A 15,297-nucleotide genomic window follows, 5' to 3' on the forward strand; every position below is an offset into this window, starting at 1 on the left:
TGTCCTGCCGTTAGGGATCCGTTAATAGAAATAACAGCGGGACAAAATTGAGACAATTTTAAAACGTTGGGGACAAAAACGATACATAAAAATAAATTTTAATTTTATCCTTCAATAATATTAATTTTTACTGTACATAATATTCAATCGTTTTTTAAATTACAGTTAATCACATTACTTTTATTTTAAATAAATTAATTTTGTTATAATTTTATTCTTAAAATAATGTAATTTTTTTATAAATAAATAAATTTTACACTTTCATTCTAAATAATGTAATTTTACTTTCATTATTTAATCACATTACTTATAATTTTTTTAATAATTTTACACTTTCATTCTAAATAAATTAATTTTTTTATAATTTTACATTTAAAGTAATGTAATTTTTTTTTATAAATAAATAACTTTTATACTTTCATTCTAAATAATATAATTTTACTTTCATTACTTAATCACATTACTTATATTTTTTTTTAATTTTACACTTTCATTCTAAATAAATAAATTTTTTATAATTTTATGCTTAAGTATTGTAATTCTTTTATAAATAAATAAATTTTATACTTTCATTCTAAATAATGTAATTTTACTTTCATTACTTAATCACATTACTTATAATTTTTTTTATAATTTTACACTTTCATTCAAAATAAATTAATTTTTTTATACTTTTACTCTTTCATTCTAAATAATGTAATTTTACTTTCATTACTCAATCACATTACTTATATTTTTTTTATAATTTTACACTTTCATTCTATTCATATTACATTATTTATTTAGAATAAAAGTGTAAAATTTATTTATTTATAAAAAAATTACATTACTTTAAGTATAAAATAAAAAAAATTTTATTTAGAATAAAAGTGATGTGATTAAGTGTAAATGTGATTAAAAATAATTAAATACTATGTATAGTAAAAAATTATTATTATTGAAGAATAAAATTAAAATTTATTTCTATGTATCATTTTTGTCCCCAACGTTTTCGTCCTATTTAAGTCCCTAACGTTTCAAAATCGTTTCAATTTTGTCCCGCCGTCAATTTTATTAACGGATCCCTAACGGTAGGACAACATTGAGTCAATTTTGAAACGTTGGGGACTTAAATAGGACGATTGAAACGTTAGGGACAACTTTGAGACTTACCCCAAACGTTGGGGACAAAAACGATACTTTACTCATCAGAAAATTATATTCACTGTAGAACTGATGACACACAATGAAAATCAAGTGCTAGCTCCAACCAGGCACCAAAAATGATATCCACCTAGAGTTAATTAAATATACTAACTCCTTCAATGCTTACTTATCGAAAGAAAAAGAGAAAGAATCAGGGTGGAAACCATATCACACATCTAATTCTTACTGTAATATGAAAACCATTAAATTCATGGTTAGTTATATTACTCAGAAAAAATATTGGGATAACTATAGACAAGAGAGAGGAAAATAATATATTACGAAGTTGTGTGGAAATTGTTGTTACAATAGAAAAAACTGGTGTGTTTTGTGGTAGATCTTCTTTGTTGGTGTTCGTGGCTAAACTATGAGAATACCAATCGAGAATTGACAAGTGTCACAATTGATTCAGAATTTGACTATCAGTGATTAGAGTAAGTGCCAATTTTAAAAAATTTGCCTCATCCAAGATTCAAACTAGGAACTTTTAGAAATATAGAACAACATGGCTGCTACTAGATAGGCGACGCTTACGTTGGTATATTACTACAAAAAATTATTAGAATAACAATCGATTTTAGAAATAAAAAAATTAGTTGTTAATAGCGATTAATTTAGCGATCAACTAGGACCAGAAAAAATTGGTTACTAAATTGATCGCCAAATTATATTCAATGACCGATTTTAGCAACTCAAAAATTCGGTCACTAATAACAAACGAATTAGCGATCGATAAGTTTATTACACAACCAGAATAAAGTTGGTCGCTAAATCGGTCACAATTTTTTAAGTTAGCGACCGAATTAGCAACCAGAAGAAGAGAAGTAACGTCTTTCGATTCTTGGTCACAAAATTGGTCGCTATTTTTTAATTTAGCGACCGATTTTGCAACTGATAAAAAAATAGTGTGAAATTTTGTTTAGTCGCTAAGGCAATGGTCACTAAATCGGTTGCTAATTGTTAAGATAGCAACCGATTTTAGTGACCAACAAAATCGATCACTAATAGCAACCAAATTTGTGACCGATAAGTTTATTACACAACTAGAATAAAGTTGGTCGTTAAAACGGCTGCTATTTTTTAATTTAGCGACCGAATTAGCAACCAAAATAAGAGAAGTAACGTCTTTGGATTCTTGGTCACAAAATCGGTCGCTATTTTTTAATTTAGCGATTGTTTTGCAACCGATAAAGAAATAAGATAAAAATTTGTTTGGTCGCTAATTCGGTCGCTAAACAATGGTCGCTAAATTGGTCACTAATTAAAATAATATAGTTACTGAAATACCATCGCAAACCCTAACTCAATTCACCCACACCATTCTCATCTTCTATAAACAATGACTGAGTTACCCGCCGGAAGCACAACACCGTCTTCTTCGTCGCTGCGCCTTCTTTGTCATCTTTTGATTGCAGCACCGTTTCCTGAGGTCTCGTCGCCGTCATCTTCTGAGGTCTTGGCGTTGTCGCCTTCATCTCTGAGATCTCGGTGGCGTTGGCATCGCCTGAGTTTGCAGATCATCTCATCACTGTCCAGATTTGACTTTCTCATTGTCATGTCGTTCTTTTCTCACCGTCGCCTCCTCTGGTCGTGCCGCCTCCTCTGCTCACTCCTTTGTTGCAGATCGTCGTCTTGCCGTCCAGATCCGCCGTTGCTCCTTGTCGTATAGTTCATTTCTTACCGCCACCTCCTCTGGTAGCTTCTTCTCTGGCAACAACAACAACAGTCTCTCTAGTAACTTCTTCTCAAACTAATTTATTTGATATTCTGAAGCCTCAAATAACAATCATTTGTTGCTAGTAGAAGGATAATATATCTAATCAGCGCGAGAAGATAGTCCACCTTCTCGCGAATGAGCAATCTCGACTTCGAATTCCAGATGCAACTGATCCTGTAATTCTTTGTTTCTTTCTGATATCTCGCCTTCTCCTTGTTTGATTCAGGTTTTAGGTACGTCAATTTCTCCATTTGGATCTTGATCAAATATTTGAATGGTTTGGTGGAAAATTTGGGACTTTTGAATGCAGAGGTTTTAAGTTGCAGGGATTGTTTTCTGTGTAATTTTTAATTTTATTTTTTGATGAATTTTGTGGAAATTAGGGATGCAAGGAAGGGGTTAGGGTTTGGTGGTGGTGGAAGGAGCTGAATGGAGGAGTCTGAACTTGAAGATGGATAGGGATGCCCATTCCAGAACCATGAGGAGGAGCTTGATGATGCTAGCATTGATCCTGATGTTGATCTCTCTTACATTGTAAGTGTTGTTTTCTGTTCCTTTGATTATAAATGTTTAGGGTCTTGTAGTCAAATTGTGCTTTTGAAATTCCTGTATTTTATGACTTCTTTTTTGTTTGTTTTACTATCCAAGATTCAATGCTTTAGCTACAGAAAATGTCTCTAGAATAAATTACTTTCTCCACTTGTTCCCCACTGCTGTTTATTAGTATTATTATGATTATAAATATAAACATATATTTTTTTTCCTCTATAGAGCATCAAGAGCAAGCAACCAGAAACGACAAATTTTGGCTTTCCAGCATCAGATGTTGGAGAATTGCAGGTTGATTGTCTTATTGGTTATATTTCATCTTCTATGCCAATTCAGCTTACCTAACACCTTCCACTTGGAACCTTTGTAGGTAATAAAGAATTGTGACCTTGAAAATCTTACATAATTAGGATCTGGTACATTTGGGACTGTGTATCATGGAAAATGGAGAGGCACTGATGTTGCAATCAAGCAGATTACTGATAGGTGTTTTGCAAGAAAGCCTTTAGAGCAAGAGCGAATGGTTTGCTTTTCATTGATAATGGTTTTGAGTTCCCTTTTCCCCTACCTTTTTTCCATGACTAATGAAATGGTTTACATTGATCATCTGTTTATACATCAAAGAGTTGACTTTGGAATGAGGCAATCAAGCTTGTTGACTTGCACCACCCAAATGTGGTGGCATTCTATGGTGTTGTCCTTGATGACCTAGGAGATTCTGTGTCAACAGTAACTGAATATATGGTTAATGGTTCTCTAAGAACTGCTTTGCTGAAGAATGGGAGGTAATATCTGCATGCTTTTCTCTATGTGTGCATCATTTCTTGGTTCCTTTGCATTAACCTGATTCGATGTTTTTCCCGAATAATAAGTTACTCTTACTTTGTATTCACTTAATTATAGGACCGAAGTTTTACTGAGGAAAATGTGAAAAAAGTGAATCAATTTGGAAAACACAAAAACTGAGGCTACAACACTATTTTTGTTTTAATTTAGATAAATTTCTTTTATGGATTTTGCTTTTAAGAGAGTATATATAGTTTCTTGATTAGTACTTATGATTTAAGTGTGTGTCTCACTTATTCAAAATAAAGCAAGACAGAACATGCAATACAATTATGTTACCCTACTTAAGAAAACTTTTCTAACACTTTTTTTAATTTATAGGTAAAAAAATAAAAACAATCTTGCAAAAACATGTTTCAGGAAAAAGAACTAGACAAGAAATGAAACATACAATCTTGCAACTTTATATGGACTTTGCAGGACGATTCTATTCGCTTAGAATCTCATTACAGTTGGTTATGTCGAGTAATCTGTATATGGGGTATGCTCTTACTGTTTTTCAAGATTAAGTTTGTGTGCTATAGAACATTGTGATTCCAGAGTTGCATATGTTATTTTAAAGAAAACTCAGCAATTCCATAGTTACATATGTTGCAGTATTGTTTACTTTTATGTGTTAAGGTGTAGGTTTTGTGTTGATGGTCTTTCAATATTTGATGGTCTAAGTGTAAAAATTTAGTAAAAAGTTGGTAATTAAAAAATTAGGATCAGCCATGGAAATTTGGTCACTAAAATGCTTGGTTGCTAATTAGCGACCGATTTAGTGACTGAAATGTTGGTTGCTAAAATACAGGTCCACACTTAGCGACCGAATTAGAGACTGAAACACTGGTCGCAAACTAGCGACCGATTTAGTGACTGAAAAGTTGGTCGCCATTTAGCGACCGATTTACTCAGAGACTGATTCAGCGACGGAAAATTTGGTCACCATTTAGCGACCGATTTTGTTAGCGATCGATTTATCGATTGATACTCTTTGGTGAGGGTTTGGTGGCCTTAGTAACAAATCGGTTGCTAACGTTTAGTGACCAAAGTTGGTCGCTACTTTCTGGTTAGCGACCATGGTTTTAGCAACCACCCAAATCGGTCGCTATTCTGGTAATTTCTTGTAGTGTATATTTAGGGGTGTAAGTTACCGAACCGGACCGAAAAATATTGCAAAATCGAATCGAAAATTACAACAACCGAATGAAAAACCGAAAAAAATCGTTTTTTTTTTCGAATTAAACCGATCGATTTGGTTCGATTTTCGGTTGGTTTGGTAGAAACAGAACCGAACCAAACTGAGGCAGATGTTCTTTAATGGCTGTTTTTACTGGTTTACCCTTAGTTTAACCTAGGTATAAAAGCCTAAATCTGAAACCCCTTCACTCTCTTTCCCTTTCACTCATGCAGCCTCACTCACACAGACACCCACTTTCCCTTCCATCTTCCATTCTTCCTCCTCCATGCGGCCATGACTGAGAGAATGAGAGGTTGAGAGAGCCAGAGAGCCAGAGAGCGTCATCCACCATCAAGGAAGCCATCCACCGTCGCTCGAAGCCGTCGCAAGTTATCCGTTCATCTCCGTTGCAGACTCACAGGCATAGCAAAGAGCAGTGCCGTCGTGTAGCCAGAAGCTCAGAAGCATCATCCAATTCGCACCCTCCACCATCGCTCGAAGCCTCCGTCCAATCATAAGCCGTGGCAACAAACACTAAGCGGAGTAGCACTCCAGTCGCCGAGCAGTACTACCATCCCAGTTTTTTTTGCCTTTTTTTACTAATACGTGCATTATGGGCTTAAACTTTTAGAATAATGTTGTGTTTGAATACTGTGTGTGCTGCCCCAAGACTGCTTTTTCGTTTCTGTGGTTATCAGAAACAAACCTGCGTTGTTGGACAATCCTGTAGATGTATGTCACTCAAATAATTCGAAGGGAACATCTGAGATTTCCTTTGCAAATTACCCCGCTCGTAGCTATGGTTGGATATATACCAATTTATATATAACTCAATCATCCATATTGTTTGCTCAGTTTTTTGGTATCAAACTATGCTCTATGTTGCTGCTAGGTATCAGAGCTGGTATGTTTGTTCGAGATACCAAGGCTCTTTGTCCCCATCTTGTTACCTTTCCATACAACTTTGAAGCTTATGAGGAAGTAGCAGGTCTTGTTGGGTGTTCTCAAAGTGCATAGCATAAAGTAGTTAGTTGATATCTCTTTAATCCTTAACTACTACTTGATGTAGGCTGTAAGCTGTGATGAAGCATTTTTGGACTTTACAGATGCTATGGTTGAAGATCTTGAACTTTTGGCTTCATCAATTAGAAAAGAGATCTATGAAACCACTAGGTGTACAGCAAGTGCTATGAATTTTATGTTGAATCTCGTATCCTTGTATATTTGCAGATAATAGTATCGATGTACTTGGTACTCTTGTCTCTTGTTATTCTCTTTTTTTATTGTTGTCTATTATTCTTTATTTATAACATTTAAATGAGAAATAGCTCTTTTATTCTTGATGGCAATTGGTAGTTGTAGAGATTATCTTCCTATTAAGTTTTATTACGTATTTAGATTTTGCTCAAAAGTGATAATTCTAAGTTTCACTTATATTTTGTATTATTGGAAGTGACTCTTTATGGTTCACCAGGAAGAGCTTATGATAGTTTATGTTCAATGTTTTCGATATATCTTATCTGGCTTTCAGAACATTTTAAACATCAACTTATTCCCTTGTTTCTCTATGTACTATCACCGAAGCAGTTATAGTTGTCACTAACAAGTAACAACTAGGTAGTTATCATCTCCTACATCCCTTCTCTACTCTGCACATGATTCTCTCTCACACACACACTATTTTAATTATAAATTTTAACTATTATAATCTATATTGATTTTTTTTGTTTTATTTTTGTAAAAATTGCACCAACCGGAGAAGATGATGATGAGTCTGGTATGGATTCAGATTAAGCATGGTGACTGTTTGATTCGGTTCAATTCGATTCACCGAATCGTTGGTATCATTGTAGAACCGATCATTTTGGTTCGGTTGGTTTTTGATCCAAAACCGAACCAAACCGAACCGATTACATTCCTAGTATATTATGCTTTTTATTATATAGACTAAACCAAATTATATATCCTAATTAATATATAATTTAAAGGGTGAACTACAAAAAATACATTTAAATTATCTTAGTATTGACAAAAATATTTTAAATTTTGTTATCGATAAAAATATTTTTAAATAATTTAAAAATATAACAATGTTTAATCGTGATAAAAAAAACATGCTCCAATAATGAAAAAAAAAATGTGACATGGTTAACGAAACATTCAATGCGACAAGTGAGACGACTCTGATATTCTCCATTTGTCACATTACTCTTTTTCATTAACGTCGAATGTTTCATATGGATGTACATTATGTTCACATTTTTTAATAATTTGAAGACATTTTGTTGATAACAAATTTAAGAGGTATTTTTGTCAGTGACAAAATATTGTAGGTGCATTTTTTATTGTTTATCCTAATCTAAAACATTCCATTGAATAATATTTTATATTTATTTAATTTTAATTTTTATTTATATTCACTCTATCCTAAATTATTTTTTTTAAGTACATAATTATTAAAATAAATATTAAATTTTATTAAACATTCATAAATAAAAAAACTAAGCAAATTTTTTTAATCGTAACATATTTTTTATTCACAATTATATCTGTTCCGAGGATTACTTTAAACTGGATCGTATTTAGGCTTGAACGTGAGGTCCAAGCTGTTAATGAGGTGGTTTCCAACTTAGTCCATGTCAAGTGGCCGTCGTCCGAGTTGTTTATAAGGAGATGGAGGATGGTACCTCCAAAACACTCTGATGCCTAAGTTAGCAAGAGTATAAACAGGTTTATAGTGTATTGGACATTTAAGTATACCTGAGTGCGTCAGTGTATTTATAGATGATGAGCCAATAACCACCGTTGGAGTAGTTCCACTATTGATGGTGGATAACTGTCCCTTTATTTATGAGTTGTTCAGATCTCTCTTCTGGAAGGGGGTGAGAGATATTAGGGGTTAGTTATAACTCCTTCAGGGGGGAGTTATTACTTTACAGCCTTATATCCGACTTCTCAGGTGGTCGGTAATACAATAGCTGTCTTTTGGGCTTTCTCTATTTTTGGGTCTGCCTTATGTTTTTGCCCAGGTATAAATAGTATCCCTACTTAAGTCTGATCTTTTGTTTAAGTCGGATTCAGTATGCAAGAGGTTGGGCCGGTGTTTGACAAGTAGAGTTATCATGTTGGGTTTCTTAGGTCTTCGTTTTTAGGTCGAAAACCCGACGTGCTTTCGGAATACCAACCGTTGCGCCTGTTGGCTTTCAACTTTGACACGTGGGGTGCAGTTATATTGGTAACCATGCACATTCTTTAAATGAGGGGGGATTTGACCTTTTTTCCCTTGGGCCTTATAAAAAATGACTCCATCTTTCTCTTTCTTCTTTTTTTTTCTTCTTCCTCTGTAAATTTTGCGCACTCCTTTCTCTCTCAAGTTTTTCATTTTCTTCCTCATACGTCGAAGCCTTCTTTTTTTCCTAAAGAACTCTAAAGAACGTATCTTTTGACAAGGATCATTCGTTGTTGTGCTGTGTCTTTATCTGCTTTTGGTTACCTTGAAGAAAACACAAGTTAGCTTTTTCGTACTATGTGGTGTTTCCTTGTTTATTAGAAAAATCATTTAATGTAGGATCTTTGCTAGTGAATCTTTGCTTGCTGATAGTTTCATGAAGGTTAGTTTTGTTGCACTTCTTTGTCGATTGGTTTATTTCTCGTTGTTATAATGCTGCCAGTAGTCCTCTTTGCGTGTTAGGATGCCCCTAATGAGAAGCATCAATATTGGGAAGAGGGTATGGATCTTTTGGACAAGCTTTATTGAGGTTGGTGTAGTCGACACACATCCTTCACTTCCCGTTTTGCTTTTTTTACCAACATCACATTTGCCAACCATGATGGGTATTTGACTTCCCTAATGAACCCGGCTTCTAGCAATGCTTGAACTTGTTCTTCAACCGCTTGAACTCGTTCAAGCCTGAGTTTGCACCTTCTTTGTTGAACATACCAGGATCCAGGGTACACTACTAGCTTGTGTGTCATGAGCCTGGGATCAATTCCGAGCATGTCAGCTGCTTTCCAAGAAAAGAGGTCAAAATTTTCTTGTAGAAATTTGATGAGTTCTTTCTTCAAATCTGTCCCCATGTTTACCCCTATGTCAGTATTTTTTCCAACTTCTTCTCCGATTTGCACCTCCTCTGTCTTCCCTTCAGGTTGTGGTTGTAGATCGTCTCTTCCTCAGACTCCGCCGAGTTCAATTGAATTGACTTCTTTACCTTTATCCTGTAGATTCAAACTTTTGTTGTAACATTTTCTTGCTAGCTTTTAACCCCCCCTAATGGTAGCAATCCTTTTCTGTGTTGGAAATTTCATGCAGAGGTAAGGGTGGAGACAACAGCTCCTAGTCGGTTCAGGGTATTCCTGTCTATTAGGGAATCTCATAGAGAGTTCGATCCTGGCTCAGGATGAATGCTGGCGGCATGCCTCACACATGTAAGTCGGACAGGAAGTGGTGTTTCCAGTGACGGACGGGTGAGTAACGCATAAGAACCTGCCCTTGGGAGGGGAACAATAGCTGGAAACAGCTGCTAATACCCCGTAGCCCCTTTCATTCTGGGGTGATAGGAGGATCGTACCATTCGATCCTTTTTTTCATGCATTGTAGGCAGAAGTTACATTAATAACAATGTAGTCTATGTTCAAAGTTTTAGACTTCAATCATTTTCCAAAGGTAGTATATAAGGAAATAAAGTGGCCTAATAGACGTATTCCCTAACCTTCAATCATTAACAACAATGTAGTCTATCCTCCTCTTTCAACCCCAGCTTGTCGAACGCAAGCTTGAACAGAATATCAATTGAGCTTTCCTGGTCCACCAAGGTCCTGTATAGATTTGCATTAGCAAGTATCATAGTGATTACAACGGGGTCATCATGGCCAGGGATAATTCCTTGCGCGTCTTCTTTTGTGAAAGAAATAGTTGGAAAGTCGAGGGTTTCTTCTTCGACCTGGTAGACTTCTTTTAAGTGTCTCTTTTGAGATGACTTAGTTAATCCACCTCCGACAAATCCACCTGTTATTATGTAGACATGTCGTTCTGGAGTTTGCGGGGGCCAATCTCTTCGGCTGATGTCTTCCTTATCCCTTTTTCTCTTTTCGTGACTGTCTGACCTATCCATGAGATATTTATCCAACCGACCTTCCCTGGCCAGTTTTTCTATCACATTTTTCAGGTCGTAACAGTCATTTGTAGAATGTCCATACAACTTGTGGTACTTGCAATACTCAGTACGGCATCCACCCTTCTTATTTTTAATTGGAAAAGCTTTTCAATATGACAAATTTTTCTGTAAACGTCCACGAGGGAAACTCGTAGCAGGGTGTAGTTGTGATATCTTTTTAGTTTCTCCGAGCTAAATTCCTCTTTCTTATTGGGCTCTTTTTCCTTTTCTCGTGCTTGATAATGATGTTCTAATCGCAAATTAGGTTCTCGTAGCATGGTATTTTCTTCCACATCAATATACTTTTCAACTCGCTCTTATACATCATTCAAAAAAGTCAGATGTCTCTTTGAGATAGAATGGGGAAAAGGCCCCTCCCGGAGACCATTGATCAACCCCATTATTACCGCCTTCGTGGGCAAATTTTGAATTTCCAAGCACGCCATGTTAAATCTCTCCATATAGTCTCTGAGGGATTCTCCGACCTCTTGTTTGACTCCGTGTAGGCTGGGTGCATGTTTGACCTTGTCCTTTTGAATTGAGAATTGTGTGAGGAATTTCCTCGTAAGGTCTTCGAAGCTGGTGACCAACCTAGGTGGTAAGCTGTCAAACCACTTCATGGCCGACTTGGTTAGGGTTGTCGGGAAGGCCTTGTAGCGAGTAGCATCTGAGGTGTCGGCCAAATACATCCAACTTTTGAAGTTGCTTAAGTGGTGCCTTGGATCAGTCGTCCCGTCATAAAGACTCATGTCAGGGCTTTTAAAGTTTATAGGAACCCTGGCTCGCATGATGTCTTCGATGAAAGGGTCTTCCCTTCCTAGTGGGATATCTTCCCGAGTTATACGTTGATTCTTACTTTGAAGGTCGGACTCTAACTTTGAGAAATTTTCTTCCAGCTCTCTCCATCGTTTAATTTCCCTCCTCAGGTTTCTCTTTGCCCCCCTTTATCACTCTATCTCTTGTTCCGGTTGTTCAAGTCGGCCATGATGTTTGTATAGTAGCCCCATAAGCTCAGTGGAATGGGGTTGACCTTCACCCTCCGGGTAATGAACCTCGGAAGGGATTCTTCTATGAGGAAGATTACCTGATGTGCCTTCACCATGTGGTTCCTCGGTTCTTTGAGGACGTACCACAAAGGCTTGGTCATTGTTGACTACATCTTGGTACTCTGGTTCTGATTCGGATGCTGTATGTCCGTCTTTAGAATGATCGTTCACCATTAGGTGTTGATTTCCAAGTCTCCGGCAATGACACTAATATTCTGAGGGTTACCTGAAACCGGATTGTATTTAGGCTTGAACGTGAGGTCCAAGTTCTTAATGAGATGGTTTCCCTTAGCCCGTGTCAAGTGGCCGTCGTCTGAGTTGTTTGTAAGGAGATAGAGAGTGGTACCTGCAAACCACTATGATGCCTAAGTCAGCAAGAGTTTAAGCAGGTTTATAGTGTACTAAACCTTAAGTATACCTAAGTGTGTCAGTGTATTTATAGGTGATGAGCCAATAACCACTGTTGGAGTAGTTCCACTATTTATGGTGGATAACCGTTCCTTTCTTTATGCGTTGTTGAGATCTCTCTTCTGAAAGTGGGTGAGATATATTAGGGGTTAGTTATAACTCTTTCAGGAGGGGGTTATTACTATACAGCCTTATATACAACAGCTCAAGAGGTCGGTAATACAATAGCTGTTTTTTGGACTTTCTCTGTTTTTGGGCCTGGCATATGTTTTAGGCTACGTATATATGAACAATATCATATTTATTAATATTAATTTTTTTAATACATATTAGATTAATATAAAGACACAAATTAGTTAACGATGAATTATTGAAATACGAAAATAATAGTTATTTTAATATAAAAATAAAATAAAATTATTTATTATTATGAGAAGAAAAAATAAAATTATATATAATTATTTATATGACTAGGTCAACTAATTCAATTAGTCTAATTGAGTCAGTGACCTGCTAACTCAATATTTTCATTGGGTTGATTATCGATTCAATTATGACGACTATAAATAAATCATCGAAAAGAAATTTGTAAAATTTCATGATGCAAACATAGAAAGTTAGTAGTAAAATCTTTATGGTTAGTAAAAATAAATTTTTCAGAGTTTAATTTTGTTTAGCTACTCTTAAAATTAATAATAAATTATCTAATAATATTTAGATAGATTAATTTATAATTTAAAACTAAACACTATTTTATTTAAACTGATACGTATAGTTCTAAATATAAATATTAAAATTTAAAATTTATTAATTCGAACTACATTCAACTAATTACATTTAAAATAAACTTAAAAATTTAAAATGGTATTTAATTTAAACATAGTTTCAAATAGTCTTTATTTTTTTATTTTCAAATGGTTGTTAACTTAGATGTTATTATGCATTTGAAAATACTATATATATATATATATATATATATATATATATATATATATATATATTGAACATAACTTATCAAAATATATTAATACTTTAATATAATAATTTGTCTTTTATTTAAAAATTGGCATAATATTTATTGATTTTCTTTTTACGAAATATTCAAAATAATACTCAGATTATAGTAGTTTTCTTTTAGGAGTAAATAGTCATTTTTGACTATAAAAGATTCGAACACTAATAAAATTGACCATGAAACAATAAAATTAAAGTTGTACTCGTGAAAAATCATCTCTAAACGACAAAATTCCAAACCCTAAAAAGCTATCCAAAAACCTCAAATTACCCTTTCCTCTCCCATCAACATGATCATCATTTCCAGAGCTACGGTTGTGCCCTAGCCACATATACTGCACATTTTGCAGGAAAGAGAAGCCACAGTTACCAGCACTAGCTACAGTAGCAGATTTAATCCTTGGTCCCATTGAGCATTCAAAATGTAACCTCTCATAAAAGGAGCTTCATCCCCAACATAATCAAGCAGCAGATACATCTTTCTCACTGCAAAGCTTCAATCAGAGCGAGAACCAATTAGAGCTCTGGCTGAGGTTTCTTTCGGTGGCCATCATCGTCAACCACCACATGACTGACGTCAATAAGTAGTGCGATAGAAAGTGAACTTGCCCTCATTGAAAATGAGGCCCTGATTCTCAAAGATTAGGATTAGTATGGTAGAGAAAAGTCGTCTTCGTCTTTGTTTTGGTTCGGGTTATGGTTTGAAATTTATTTTTGGTGCTGATTTTGGGGGTTTTGTTTTCTATAGCTCCCCGATCGGAGCTTGCATTGAAGCATTTGATTGATGTTGGTGCGGAGGTGATTGACACTGATTATAGAGGACCGGTTGGAGTGATACTGTTCAAACCACTAGCATTCAGAGCCGCCATCATTTGTAGCACCGAAAAAGCCACCACTTTCGCCTTCCTAAGCGACGCATTCCCAATCCCACTTGAAAAACTCAAATGCCAACCGACTTGACCAAAATTTCAACCGAAAAATAAAACTTTCTTCTCATCCCCCAAAGTTTTCACATTGAGCTTCAACGGCGAGTTCCTCGAGCTTTATAAGGTCACAAAGCAAACCTAGGTCGCCACTGAAGGTTGTGGGAAGAGCTTGAATCGGGGAAAATGGAATCCGTTGCTCATCGGTTCCGAAGATAGCGGTGGTGAAGGTGGGCACATGTGGAGAGGAACTCAAAGATAATGGTGGTGAACGGAAGGGGATGAAGGGGGATTAGAGTGGCAAGCATGTGCTGAGAGAGGAGGGAGAGAGAGAGAGTAATGTGATGATGATGATGATGGGTGAGGGAAGGGTAATTTGAAATTTTTAGATAGTATTTTAGGATTTGGATAATTTTGTCGTAGGAAGCTGATCTTTCATAGGTACAACTTTAATTTGTTCTTTCATGGTCAGTTTTGTCAGCGTTCGAATCTTTCATGGTCAAAAATGACTATTTATTTTCTCTTTCTTTTATATAAATATTTTTATGTATTTAATCCAAAAACTAAAATATAGTTTTTTTAGGTTTAATTATTTTGTTGGTCCTTATAGTTTTACCAAATTTTTAATTAGATGTCTATACTTTTTGTCTTTTCAATTGGGCTCCTACACTACTTTTAATTTTGTAATTAGGTAATTTCTGTGTCAAAAACATTAAAATTAATGGAATATTCTTATTAAAAAATATTTGGTTAAATATTTAACTATGTTTTTAATTGTACGTATCTTCAATTTGTGAAAAAATATTCTATTAACTCTAATTTTTTTGCATTATTAAGGATCTAATTATAAAATTCAAAGCAGTGTAGGGATCCATTTAAAAGGGAAAAAATATAAGAATATCTAATTGAAAATTTGGTAAAACTATAAATATCAACAGAATAATTCATTTTTTTATTATAAAACTTTTCAAGTCATGATGATAGCCAATGCAAAAAATAATAATCCATCGTTAAAAAAAATTAAAACCAAAATAAAAGTTGCATAGTTTAATAAAAGAGTAATACCCCAAATAGGTCCTTAAAGATTTGGTCGTTCGACAGATTTATCCCACAGAAAAATAAACTAGATTTTCGGTCCCAACATTACTAGATATATGTCATATAGGTCTCCAAACCAGGTTGAGTCGGTTAACACGACACACTCTATCTCTCTCTCTCTTACGTGGAGGTTGTAGGTATGACGTGTCAGGTAAAGCAACATGCATCACGTTCAGGACACATTAGTCCTTGTACA

The 15,297-nt window shown here is 34.9% G+C and overlaps 1 long non-coding RNA gene across 6 annotated transcripts; it reads left to right on the forward strand.

The window, feature by feature from the left end:
* Window positions 1-2,488: 2,488 nt before the first annotated feature.
* Window positions 2,489-6,729, forward strand: LOC130935114 (uncharacterized). 6 transcript variants are annotated; one of them, XR_009067815.1, is made up of 5 exons: window positions 2,489-3,135; window positions 3,286-3,436; window positions 3,674-3,742; window positions 3,822-6,447; window positions 6,529-6,729. It is a non-coding gene; the product is annotated as an uncharacterized LOC130935114 (long non-coding RNA). The 6 variants fall into 6 exon arrangements; XR_009067816.1 differs by having other exon boundaries at window positions 3,822-6,261; window positions 6,352-6,729; XR_009067814.1 differs by having other exon boundaries at window positions 3,822-4,236; window positions 5,693-6,729.
* The last annotated feature ends 8,568 nt before the right edge of the window (window positions 6,730-15,297 follow it).

This window comes from Arachis stenosperma, chromosome 6, assembly GCF_014773155.1.
Source record: "Arachis stenosperma cultivar V10309 chromosome 6, arast.V10309.gnm1.PFL2, whole genome shotgun sequence".
Classification (NCBI taxonomy): Eukaryota; Viridiplantae; Streptophyta; class Magnoliopsida; order Fabales; family Fabaceae; genus Arachis; species Arachis stenosperma.